Source organism: Lagopus muta, chromosome 9, assembly GCF_023343835.1.
Source record: "Lagopus muta isolate bLagMut1 chromosome 9, bLagMut1 primary, whole genome shotgun sequence".
Taxonomy (NCBI): Eukaryota; Metazoa; Chordata; class Aves; order Galliformes; family Phasianidae; genus Lagopus; species Lagopus muta.
This window is the reverse complement of record NC_064441.1, coordinates 13,461,291-13,475,289: the sequence shown is the minus strand read 5'-3', so window position 1 is coordinate 13,475,289 and position 13,999 is coordinate 13,461,291. Positions and strand designations below refer to the sequence as shown.

The following is a 13,999-nucleotide window of genomic DNA, read 5'->3' as shown; positions in this document are numbered from 1 at the left end:
CTTTTTAGACCATTCTGTGCCTTCTCTTCCAATCTGGCATTCATGTTGGTGAAATGAGCCTTAGGTGTGCTGAGCTCACAGCTTGCAGAACTCAGGGAATCCATGCAGGAAGGCAGAGTTGAGTACTGAACTAGTGTGTGTGACACTGACAGACTTCATGCCTGGCTGACTTCCCCTCATCCTTGGACTACCCAGTCACTTTTTAGTTGCATGGTACTTTCACGCCCAGGCTTCTTTTTGGCTTTTGTTTTCAATTTATCAGGTACTTCTATAGGTCACTGCAGCCTCTTAGCTTAAGACACCAAGTGTTGCTGGCTTTGCCTTGGAGCAGCTGATCCTAGAGCACAGAAGCATGTTCACTGCACTTTCATTACCTCTGTTAACCAAATTCTGATGTAGATTTACAGTTCATATTTGGGCTCATCTCTGTGGATGTACAAGATGTTTCTCTTGTTATAGGGATTGCAGTTAAATCTTAACTGTCTCTTGCAGGCAGATGTAAGTGATTATAATAAGACTTTTAAACACCTACACATATTTAATGCTGCCTACATGAATTGTGAAACTTGACCACTACCCAGGCTGTGCTTGATGGTCAAGGGAAACGTGGCAAGCTGTGCACTGAGTTCCTCTGGAGCTGGGCTGAGTAGTTTCATGCGATATCAAAGTGTGCTTATGGCTTATCACATGTGTGGCTGCTGTAATTGCACCTGACTGAATAATTACTTGAAGGCAGATTTCCATATATAGTCATGGAGATGGTTGTCAGAGTGAATGGCTGACCTTTGAACGTATTACCTTGTTTCTGCACACTATGATAATGAGTATTCTGGAAAGCTCTGCTTGTAGTATGTGCCTGTGCTGGACAATCAACTTGTCTAGAGTGAAGAGGTACAGGTTAGAAGTATATCCAGGCCTCAATATTACTGTGACAACTTTTATTTTAAAAAAGAATTACAATAGCAAGTGCTGCTAAAGACACGGCAGGACAGATCCTAGTCCTGCAAGCATTTCTTGTGGTGTGCAGAAATGTCCTTATGTAATTAAGACTGTTAGTGTAGCAAAATTAAACACTGGTGTAATTTGGAGAGAATATATTAGATGATATATTCTTTGGTAATTTGTCATATAACAAAGCAGCAATGACTGAGCTTTTCCATTGTATGCAAACGCCACCACTACTACAAGCTAGAAACTGTGAGGAAACTCATGGGGATGCGTTTATTTCTGTACCTGTGTTAGAACATTGAGACTTTAGGATCTGATAGTTGTTGAATGAAAGCAAGATGTTTGGAATTCGCTTCTGGAGGGCACAATTTGCAGAATCTTAAACACCATTTAAAAAAAAAAAAAAAAAAACCAAAAAAAAAACAACCACAACAACAAAACCCAGAATGAGAGAATGTAACTGCTGTAATAATTTCTTGGGAGTTTTTTTTTCCATAGTTTAACTGTCTGTGCAAATTAAATTCTTTAAATACGCAGCTGTAATAATGCTTAAAAGTACTTTAATGTGCAAAAATCTGTATTAAACATGTTAGGAGGCAACTGCAGTGCAGTAACTTAAAGTGTAATTTAAACTAAATTTGTTATGAGAGGACTGACACTCAGCAGTACTGTGGACGGCTTTGGTCAACTTTCAGCAATTACTTTTCCATAACTTAGTACAGAAACGAACAAAATAGAGGACGGGGGAAGGGGAGTTGCCCTTCTTTACTTTAACTGTCTTTATTACTTTTAAAGTCAAATAACTGATGCCTGTGTATCTTGGAACACTGTTCCTTTTGGAGAGGCTTATGTGTCTTGCTGAATAATGTAGTACTTAGAGTTCTTGCTGCTCTGCGGAGATTGGGTCAACAGAATGAACAAGAATTTGGCAGCATGTAATACAGAAACATGTAAACCAAAAAGTGGTACCAGTTACCCTTACATTCACTTCTTCATGTAAACTTAAAATGTGTAATATTTAGTTGCCTCCTGTTTTACTGCAGTTAACTAAAATATTTTCATAGCATACACCAAAATGTGTGGAATGCTTTATTTCTGTGATAATTTTCCCAAGGAAACTCTAAAAAATCAGTAGGTCTTCATAATGGATTTAACAAATGTAGAACAGAGTATGGTGAGTAAAAGGATCTGATCCCAGCAAACAGGATTATTACTGCAGAAGGCTCTAATGTGCTGTGCTGGACAATAAGGAAATAATTGATGGTAAATGTAGTGCTGGAAATGATACTTAGCTAAGTGACTCCAGCTGCTATAGCTAAGCAGTACCTCTCATCCGAAAACTACTTTTGAAGGTATTTTGTGTTGGATGCCAATCCAAGGCTGAAAATAGTCCATGATATTCAGTGAATGAACAGTTGACTGATGGTTGCAATGTGGTATGCAAAGGGTATAAACAAGAAACCCAACAAGCTATGGTTAGTCAGACCAAGTTGAATAGGATCAAGGGTTCTAGGTTACTGATAAAACCAGTTCTGCATTGCAGTCATGTCCTATCACTTATTAAAGAGTATTTAATCATCACTGCAGCTTTGCATTTAAAGAACGGATGCAATATTAAATGGCAAGGGTGACTTCTCTGTTATCCAGTGGATTGCATTTGTGATAAAATGGCTAATTACATGACTCCAGCTTTGATTCATACTAAATGTCAATTAGGACCTCGTTATGTACCTTATTATTTGTTTCGTTTCTTCTAGACATAAATTAGATGAATTTCTGGATGGTTTTGGACATGTGTGCTTAACTACTGCTGGTAACAGAGGTTTCTGAGAAGAATTAAGGCAGTACCTCACAGCAGCTCATCAATGAGGCTGGTATTGCTCAGCTTCAGAAAATAAATAATGCATAAAGCAGATTGTGTGCTTGTACGTGCATGCTTTTGGTGGAGAAGGTATTATCAACCACTTATGGGGTTCCCTTGGAGATATGTTGTTAATAACAATAGATAGTAGCAAAAAAGAAAGTGCTGGATCCAGTATAATCCAATTTTATTTGCTGAAAATGTATTCATCTTTTCATTTTGTTAATAATCCTTCATACGTTTCAGAACGTACTGTTAAAAATTATCGGTATAGAGTTAATGCTTGCATCTTGTTCTCAGAGGGAAGCAGATTTTGGGCTAAACGAGATTTGACGTGAACGACAAACTTGCATTCATCTTTTTGCATGTGTGTCATGCTCTTACTCTTTTTATCACCAAATAATACTGATGGATCAGTAACGTTTCTGCTCAGTGTATTTTTTTAGTTGTCTTGTGTTTACTAAGTAAATTAAGATCAAGGCACTTAAACTGAGGAGGATTAATCCCCATCAACTAATCCTTTCCCAACAAACTAAGCATATGTTGCACGAGCAGTTGGGTGCTGCTGTAGTCTGTGCTCCCCCAGAAATGCTTGGTCAGGTGTTACTAAGAGTGGTACTGAGAGGCTTCCAGCTGGAAGGCTTCTCCCTCAGTATGTGAATGAGAAGGAATAAAAGTAAATATTTCTGTGCCATGTTTAGCAATTTAAAAATAGGATTTAAGGATAGATTGCCATTTAATGTTGCAGTATTAATTTGGGGGAGCTTTAAAAAAAAAAAAAAAAAAAAGAGTTATTGCCACGAGCTCATGCTGCGCAATGTGTCAGTGAACAGCATGATAGGCTTGTACGGCTTTTGTGAGGGTCAAGGGGAGGAGAAGCTGCTCAGTGCAGACTTACAGCTAATTTAAAATCCTGAGTATTTGCTTATTTAGCTAAAATATGGGTAAAAAAAAAATATATCTTGAAAGCTTTATTCTAGAGATGTGTTCTGTAAAAGAACTGGTGACGAGACAATGCATCTGAGAGCTGATCACAATTAAGTTTTAGCTACTATTTTTGTTTCTGAAGGTGTAGAAATTTGCTTTCCATGTGCTAACAGAAGTGTTGCAATAAAAGAAATACTAAATATTTTACTTGGAAAGTATCAATCGCTGTTTGAAAAGACTGAAGCATTTTCTGACAGTTTTGGAAAACAGTGCAGCATTCAGTTGTTACTGCTGGATGTAATTTAAAATGCCTAACCACCTAATTATGAATACATAGATGGGTGTTAATTTTGTATTCTGCTGTATGAGGTAAATGGTGCATGCTTAAAGGTTTGCAAAGGCTTTTATCTGTCTATTATCTGTGTCCTACATTAAACTGGGATGGAGAAGGTGTTAGAATTTTTCTTGTTCCTGTTGGATTCCCACGGAGCCTGTTGCCTTGTCAGCCTTGGGTTAATGTAGGCTCCTACATGATACCCTATGGGATTTCCAAGTCAGAAGCAAACTTTCTTCTGTATTACAGAAATACAAACCAAATACCAAGAGGAAAGCCCTAGAAATAAGGTTAGAGGAAAGCTCAGAGGAAAAGCGGTGTCCTACCAATACCAACCTTTTCCTTTCTCAAATACCCATCCTAGCAAAACTGGCCAGGTTGGAAAAGCACTCTTAATCCTCAGAAGTGGATAGGTATCTTGTAAAAAATGTCAAGCAATTGTTTTGGAATACAGATGTATCTTGTAGTTAAGTTTATTCAACTTGGGTTACAGGTAGGTGCTTGGGAGTGTTTGCTTATTGCCAGCCCAAACTATTAAAAACAATTGGAGAATTTGTCTAATCCCACGGAAAAGAAGTTCTTGCCTGAGCATCAGAAATTATTTCTTATTCTTAAATCAGATCTCTTCTAACCATATGATCTTATGGCTTTGGTTCTGAACAGTTTAGTTACATGTACTTTGCAGAGAAATATCTTTCTTTTTCTCTTCCAAATGTTATTTGAAATGCCCATTGCACATTTTCTTCTGGCCTAATTAAGAGCAACAGTAAGAGTGAACAAACTTTGTGCTTTGGATACTCTTCTAGTTTAGAAGCTAAGACAAATCTCTGTTCAGTTCTGGTCACTCCCATTTACTGCTTTGCTCCTTTTATCCCCTGCACTTCAGCTGCAGAGCTCTGTAAGAGCTCACAGATGGGCAGCACTTACACATCCATGTTGTCTGCAGCAACTGGGAGGCTTTAAGTGGCTGCTGGTTGCTCTTACCACGTTCTGTGGAAGGCCCTCCTTTTCTCTCCAGCTTGGCCAATGAAGAAGGAAAAGCAAAAATAACCTATGAATTTTCCATGACAGAAAATCCTGGCGTGGTTGTGGTGTAGTAGCTGATCAGTCTAATCTTCTAATAATCTTTTGAACCATGTAGAGTTGAACAAGGGATTAGCAGGTAATAGAGAGCTGTTTTGCCCTCTGACAATTAATGAAAACTTAAAATGCTCCAGAAACACAGAACAGTTTGGTGCTGTTTAGTGACTGCAATTAACTGGCATCTAAAACATATCGGGATGGAGATGGAATTGCTGAGGAGAATGAATATGCATTTGTTGTTACTGTTAATGATCTTCACATGATTAACTTCTGGGGTGACCTTAAGACTAAGTTCATTAGTGAGAGTTAGCCAGCATCTCTCTTCTGGGTTTCTGGTATTTGTAGCAGCTGAAGGGTTCTGCTGCAGAGCCTGGCACACACTGACAGATAAAGGCGGTGGCTTTCTATAGGGTGCTGCAGCTGTGTTTCTCCTTCTGCCTCTTGGGCTGTTTGTTCATTGGTAGATTTGTTCATAATTTTGCCTTATAAGTTAGGTGCTAACTCAATGTTATTTTAACACTCAGAGAAGAGAAAAATGATCCATAATATTCCAGCTGACCTGAGAAAAAGATGTGTTGCTTTAAGTTATGATTAGTGGAGAAGAAGAAATTGCTAAACTACAATGAGTATCTTTTATTTCACCTCTTAAACAGCACCAAGTCTTGAAGAGGCAGAGGCTTGGGAGCACTGGCAGCCTTGTAAGAGACATCGTGAAATATTACAAGATTAAACAGCTGAAGGTGAGTACACATTGACTGTAGCTATTGGAATGCAAAACCCATCAAACTCTGACAAACTGAGGTGTGTATTGTAGGAAACTGGAGCATAATATTAGTAAAAAGAATTTGCTTGTGAAACTGAAGGTGACAATTGCTGTGCTAGACACTGGTACCTAGAACAGAAAAACTGCTAATTGTTACATTTCAATGTTTCTGACTGCCGTTATTCCTTACTATAAATGCTGGCCATTGTGCTGAACTTGCAACTGATTTGCCTATAGCAGTACTATCTCTTTCAGAAGGGTAATGCTTTAAAGGGAGACCACGAGACTGAGTCAGTAACTTCCAGATTATTATCAGTTCTCATATTTTGACGGAGTTCTTCAGTACTCCACTCATTTCCATGGAATGAGCCTCTTGTCAATACATGGTGAGTTCTGAGTGCAGGTTTGGCTGCCTGCATAGGCAAAGGTCTTACCAATATAATTATTTCAGTAAGAATTTCAGCTTTTGTTTCCTAGACAAGATGTGTATTGCAGAGTATTTATGCAGAAATTTTCTACAAAATACTGCTGTTTTTATTGATAATTTTAGTCCCATGTTAGCAAAAGCTGTGTGTAAACCTAGCCAGAAAAGAAGAGATTAAGTATCACTAATGGGTGTGTGTTTTAACTCTCTTCCTTTTGCTGTTGTAAACTTGATACGTAATGTCAGCCTAAGCACAAAAGAATACCTTCAGGATGGAGTGCCTGAATTATCTTGCTTTGTTAGCATGGCCTTTCCATTTTTATTTCAGTGAGGTTTGCTTCGGGGAATTGTAACAGTTAAATCAAATTTGGATTTTTAAAATGTATGTCTGTTTACCAAAGCTGTGAATGGCAATCAAATGGACTTAATTGTAAACTGTTTCCTATTTTTTGCCAAGTTTTCTCTGTGTTGATGATAGGTACTTTGCATATAACATGCATTTGCATGGAAAAGCTGCTGTGCTACTTTGATGCATCTTGTCAAAGTGTCCATGCTGGTCAGTGTGTGGATTTGCACCCAATGCTGTGGGACTGTGTTGCTTGCTCAGCCCACCGTGTTTTCTTGCTCTGGTGGCACCACCTGAGGTACCAGTTTCCTTCTCCAAGGGTCGTTTTTGCCTCTCTGATAAGTACTGCAGCTTTTTTTTTTTTCTCCCTTCTGTTGGGTGTTCTTTCTGAGTCCTCGGCACAGCCCCTGTTCTCCCTGGTTAGCAGAGGATTGCAGACGTTCTTACCACATGCTGTGTCATTTTGTTAATCTCCTAATTAGGAAGTATGATCTTTGCCAATTCTGGCCTTCAGGAGATGTGCATTTGCCTGGTGGATTACTGGGTGTGTGCTCTGAGAAGTGCTGTGCATGCAGAGATGTTCACATGGTGGAAGACAGTGAGTGCAGGGATGAGGCCAGTGAGGTAAGACGAGGTGCAGGGGGAGATGGAGAGGTGTAGGGACTGGGGCCTGGCATGTCTGCGTGCTGCTATCCAGGTGAACAGTCAGCGTGGGACACAGGTTTCAGCAATAAAGTAGTTTTTGGAGACAGTCCAATGATCTATCAATGTGGTGGATGATATCACAGGAGATAACAGTGAAAGTTATATGAACTGCAATGATATATTAAATTGGTTGAACTTCTTCTAAGAGATGTACGTGCTTTCTGTTCAGGAATCAGTCTAATGCTTCCCTGAACCAGTGTAAATATGACTGTAGTTATGCTCTGTAAACAGTTTAATGGTGGTGCTGATAGTGAGGCAGTTTCTTCCACCAAGTCACCTTAATCTTCTTTGACCCACATGCAAACTGTTACTGCCCTGCTAATTAACTTGAAGCTAGCTCTGCAGTCATGGATTACTTTAAATACAGCCGTTGCCACCTGTAAAATACAAAAACAAGTTTTTGGCTTTATAAACAGCACCTTTAAGTGTTTAATTTGTATTTTAAAATAGCAAACCTTCATACTCCTGAGTAAAAAGATGAGCTAAATGGGGGGTAGCTCCACTTTTGCCAATGTTATTTTAAGTTACAGTGGACAGAATTGGCTGTTTTCCAGTGACTCCTTAACAAGAGGATGCTCTTTTACATAAGCTCCTATTTGCTGAGGGATTTCCCTAGTCCCATTTTTCTAGATGCAATTTTTGCCCATTCTTCCCTGTCCCTTTTTGTAGTTGTAGCATGCAGATCTTATTAACGGGTGCAAGAGTGTCTTACCTGAAAATCCTAATATCTATTTTAAAATGCAATATTGAGTGTCTCTGTGGTTTTTCCATGTATACAATGAACTGTGTATAACTGAAGCCTTGAGATACATTTGTGTTTTCTCTAAAAATGGCATATCTGTAGCAGCAGTAAATAAGAGCTGATTCCTTTTGTCTTGTGGGGGAAAGAAAGGGAAGATCACTAGAAATAAGTAGCCTAAACACTTTTTTTTTTTTTTTTTTTTCCAGTAGTTTGAGATTTATTTATTATGTGATTGTCAGAGGTTCTGAAAATCAGCAAATTCAGCTGATAGCAGTTGTAGTTGCCGGTATTCCCAAGCCTGAACAACTTGTCCTTAGTAACTCTGGTACTTCTGTTGTGGGTGATACCTGATCAGGTGCATTGTGATCCTCTGGAAGACGTTCCCTAAGCGTGTGTGGCAGTAACTGATCTTTAGACCAACTGTGAGGCTCAGATAGGGTGTTTCAGAGCTTGAAGCTGTACACCAGGGGCACAGTTTTGTATCTGGTAAACCATGAAGACCTTGCATATCTCTAACTCAGTGTCCGTATTTCTGTCTGGAATAGAAGAATCAAATGTCTTAAGGGCAGAATAGAGCTATCCTTTTCTTCTGCAAATTCTAGCAATTCTGTTCTTGTTTATTTTATTTCATTTTCTTGAGAACACAAGCTTATTTTATAAGACCTAAAAATATTCTTAGTGAAAGCAGTATCTTACTAGTGGATACTATGTTGTTGCTATGTTTTGCTATGTTTATGTGAAATAGGAAGTCCTTATATCTTCTGAATCTGTTTCCTAATCAAATATTTATGTTGTTGAGGAGTGAAGCAAATGTAAAAATATTTGAAACTGAGCATGAGAGAAGCTTAGATAACACAAAAGGTAACTGAGATTTATGGTTTGAGTGCATTCAAATTCCCCCAGTGCTTTCATTTTCCTCATGTACGTGTTCTTGTCCTAGCAAAAACTGGATACTGTGTGCGTACTGAAGTTAATGAACTTTCACCAAGACAAAGGTTATGTCTAATAAATCTCAGATGCCACTTCAGCAGAGTCACTGTGTCCAACCTTTAGTTTGGATCAGAGTTCTTTCAGTTTAACCATGTCAGAGATAGTGTGGAATTTATTTTGATGTCCCTTCATTTGTTGTTTATTATAACACAGCTGTTGAGTGTTTTGTTAGATACTGTACCCTGATTCTCTCCATTCTAATTTATTGAAAAGCTGATGTATTTGTATTACGACATGCAGACAGCTGAGAATTCCTAATCTGGACGCATTAATAAAATAAAATGTGAACTGCAGTTCCTGTATCTTCTCAGAACTGTGATTTTGCTTCAGGTGAGAGGATGTCTTGTTTTGGAAGGCAATCTATTTCTGTATCTGAAAAAGAGAAGTATTGTCTCTTTTCAAAGGACCTATGGAAAAATCTTTTTTTTTTTTAATTTCCTGTCAATACTGACACACTCATTATTTCTAAGTACCAAACAAAAACTCCTTGTTTGCTTAGAGGCAAGGTTGTGCAGATCTATATTTTTTCATGACCTGGAGATGGTAAGGAGCTCAGGATGCACTCCATTGCAAATACACAGATTCAGCTTCCTTCCTGTTCTGTGCTACTTGTACTCTTACAGAAACTAGCATGTTCTCAATGATTGTATTTTATAAACATGAAGAAATACTGTTACCAATTAGTGTTAGCATCAGAAAATCCTTGTTAATGTGCATACAACTCTGTGGGGCCAGAGGTGTTGATCTGTATTATTTCAGTATCCCAGTTTCACAGAGTTTAGATTTCTGTTGAGGGTGATGTGCTCATTAAAAGCACAGTTTGCTGTAATTAAGCAGTTGATGTGAGGAAAAGCGAAGTGTTGATCTGTGGGCTGTTGTGAGACTGTTGTGAGACTGCACAGGCTGGGGATTGCCTCCCTGCTCAGCGTGGAGCCTTTGAAGCTAGAGAGGCAGGTGTGCAGAGCAGTGGCAGAGGGCATTTCTGCTTGTCATCCTCTGTTCTGCACTGCAGCATGCTTACTGCAGGTGAAATGAAGGAGTACAGCCTCAAGGAAACGTTGACGCAGCATGCTGAAGCAGGAATTTTAAGGAGTTTATGTATCAGACTGCATCTGGGTTAGTGTTGGATGAGCAGATGTTGCTTGGCCTGTGGGTATGAAGTAGGCACGTCTCAAGCCCCTGTTCCAGAACACAGAGGGGATAAAATGCTTCCAGTTTTTTGCTGAGTGCAGGTGAAACCTGTCAGACTTGTAGGAAAACATCCAAAGCAGAACAGATCACTCATGGCCTGAGACAATCTGTTTGGGCAAATTCAACCCAAACTGTTCATGTGGCTAAACTGCAAGCACCCAAAGGTTTCCAGAACATTTCAGGAAAAATGTTTCTGTGAGCTCAGTGTGCAATAGCAGTGTTTCAGAGCAGCTTTTTCAGAGGTGGTCCTTCTGGCACAGGTAAGTTTTCCACTGATGTTTTTTATCATGGCTGACTGCAGCGATACAAAGCCCAGGCAGGCTGAGATCGTGTTGAATGATGTATGTGAAGGAAACAGGGTGAAAGTGATAGCATGGATGAATGTGCATGGCTGCTCTGTGCACTCAGCAGCCAAAGGAAGCCGGAGTTTTGGCTGCAAACTAAAAATATCTGCTTTGTAATAAACTGTTCTTCATCCTGATTTAAGTCTCAAAAAATTATTCTGCTAAGTGAAATTATTTTTTATTTATTTCTATATTAATTGAATTCACATATATTTACAGTAATTACTAAATGCTTTTGATGACCATAAGTGTCCAATCTAGTGACTCTTACAAACTCAGGCAGAAAAGACACATCCTCAGACCATTTGATGTAATGAATGTTCTCTCTGACTTTGTTATTTAAAGAACTATTTTGCTTGTATAGTTTATTTTTAGGTAATAAAATAAAAGTTCACAAAAGCACTTCCTAGTTCATGTTACTCTGTTAATGACTGTACCAATAAATGATATAATGCCTCTTTCTTTGAAAAATTAGTGCTTTAGCAGTTTTTTTTAACATGTATGCACATCTGTGTATGTGTACAGAACCAATCACTTTTCTTTCTGTTGTCTCCTGTTTTGAAATTATACAAGCATTCTCTGCTGCACAGGAATGGATATATATATTCTAAGGCCCGGTGCTGATAGCCCACTGTTCTGCAGGTGTATTAAATTCCCTCATTCTACCCTAAGAGGACAATTAAGTCATCTTTCACTGTAGACAGCACTGTGCATAATTCACGCCTTTCTCCTGTAACTCTTTCTTCTGATACAAGACAAATTATCTTTCTGTATCCTACACAGATTTAAACTCTAGCAAATAAAAATAATGAAGTCACTGAATATTACCGATTGACTGTTCGTTTTCTCATCAAGATTAAAAGACCACATTAAAATGTTTCATGGGCTTCTACTGAAATGCCTAAAATAAATTGCCCTTTCACACTGTTAAATGATTAATTTAGTTGGCCCGCAATCAGCTTTATATTTGAAGGTCAAGAATAAGATTTGTGTAAGTAAAAAGATCTTTCAGTGTAAGATATGAAAAAAGGTTGGACAGGAGTTTTAAATTATTGAAAAGACAATAGAGATGTATGCAAATGTATTCATATGTTCATATAAAGCTGAAATTCTGTCTATCAGTGGCAGTTAATTCTAATGCTTGCTATTTACACAAGTTTTTTCCTTGATTCCAATACATTTTAGATTCTTTTCCTCCCTGACAATATGTGGTTTTCTCTGCCTACTGAATAAGAACATCTGATGCTTATTTTCATTATAAAGTTCCTTTTTATTGTCTTATACCTTTGTTTTTCACTGAAGCAGGACAAAACTTCTACTTTAGATTGGTTTTAGGAATCCTAGATAAACTAAACTTTGCATTAAACTGTATATCATCTTGAGTCAAAGCCTGATGAGAAAAGAAGAATTTGAGTACCTTGTAATTGTGATGATAATTAGTTATTGGCATGTATTGTTATAAAAGCAGTAATTCTTTTGCACAGCCTGTATTTGGTAACTGCAGTAGCTTGGCTGCTATTAGAAACTACAAACCTGAGGATGATGCAGAAAGAGAATAGTATTTGCACCAGGGACAGAGGAAATATGTTTTCAATACCAGGTAAGAAGAACAGTAACAAAAGAAAATAAGCTCTTGAGTCAGTTTTTCTAATGTCTGTTGTGGTTGTGGAAGCAGCTGCAGCATGAGAATGGGGCAAATAGAATCTGAAATGAAGAGGTAGAGAAGAAATTGCCAATTGCCTGCATGGATGAAGGAAACCATTGAGCCTGATTTCATACCATCTGGTCACTTTCTTTTTTTTTTCTGATAGCTTTGGCAATAGGTAAGAAAAAGAAGAGAATTGCAGATTGGGCTGCTCACATTATCCCTGTCTTTTGCACAGCTGCGAATGCTTCCTCACGAAGGAATACCGTGATGATACCAGCAGTAGTTAGTGTTAGTATTGGATGTGGAATGTTTCTAGACTCCATTGTATTGTCTTCAGAAAGCCTTCCAGGAGGAGTAGAAGGTAGACTAGGGACAGAGGGATGTTGACAGTTCATGCTAGGCATGTTGGCTATGGCTTATAAGAGCATCAAGGATCCCCCTTGGAAATCCCCAAGAAAACAGGGCTTGTGCCTGCTGTGTCCTGAAATGGCAAGAGATGATTTAATATAAGCAAAGGCTACAGAGAGTTTTAATGTAATATGAAGGATGTCAGGGTACAGATAAATGTTATCTGTAAATGGATATATTTTATTAGCAGGTGGCCATAGTGCCAGTAGATGTGTACTTCTGTAGACTTGACGTTGTCTTGTCAGAATCGCCTGGGTGGTGATACCTGCGTGCAAGGGATTCGTTAGCATGGGTTCAGTGGCTTCCTGGTTCAATACTGAAAGGTTCAATACTGAAATCGTCTGATATGTCTAAAAATTCTGAGCACTGCCTTTGCTTGATCAAGCTGAGTCTCTTCTGGATGCCAGAACAGTAATTGCAGCACTTCTGCCCTTTAACTGACCAGCTAATTTGCATGGTAATTATGTAATAGGGTATTTAAGACTGTCTCTTTGAAGCTGAGATATTAGCTTTATTTATCTGCTTCTTTGTAGCATTGATGTTGTTATAGTGTAACTGAAACAACCAGTGTCTTTGGAAATCCAAGATGGCTGTTTTCTGAAATGGCGTGTGATGGGAAATCTAAGTTAGTAATCATGATGGGTGAAGAGAGAAACTGTATTGCATTTTTTGAAAAACTGTTTGATAAATTTTAACTTGCAGTAAAAATAAGCAATTTAAAACGTGATCAGTATGACAGAAGTGTTGTTTTTTGCATCTGGGTGGCTAAATATTTCACTTAGGCTTTGACATCTTGTTTTTGCATTTTAAAGTACTGCCTTCTGTGTCCCTGCAGCTTCAGCCCTTTGTTTCATTAGTAATTTAGATCATTCTTAAATGCCACATCAGATTTCTGTTTAAGATATTTGCACTTCCAAAAACACGTGTACAGAGTGTTCATTTGTTTGTTGCTTTAGTACAGCTGGTGTGTGCTGCCAGTAAGCTGAGCAAAATGGATGAGTGGGATTTTAAATCAAGTACTTAAATAAGACGGAGTGACACGAAGGAAGAAGACTTAACTCGCCACCCACACCCAAGGCCATATCCTGTGTGACTCACAAGAGCAGACTCAGCAGTGACAAAATATTAAGGTGAAGCTTCACATAGGTGAAGCAGGCAGGATTTAGTTAAAATAGCATGTGTTTAAGAACTTTTTTATTTAGCATCATAAAGGAAAACTAAGCCAGTGTGGGTTTACTTTAAGAAGACAAAAATATAGCAGAAACTTTAGCTGCGGTGAAATCAG

General features: G+C 38.4%; 1 protein-coding gene across 2 annotated transcripts in view; it reads left to right on the top strand.

The window, feature by feature from the left end:
* Positions 1–13,999, top strand: part of PLS1 (plastin 1) — a 38,092-nt gene that overhangs the window by 1,781 nt on the left and 22,312 nt on the right. For both annotated transcript variants that reach the window (XM_048954547.1, XM_048954548.1), the window contains exon 2: positions 5,807–5,893. The gene's annotated coding sequence lies outside the window, so the exon portion shown is untranslated. The remainder of the gene's footprint in view (positions 1–5,806; positions 5,894–13,999) is intronic.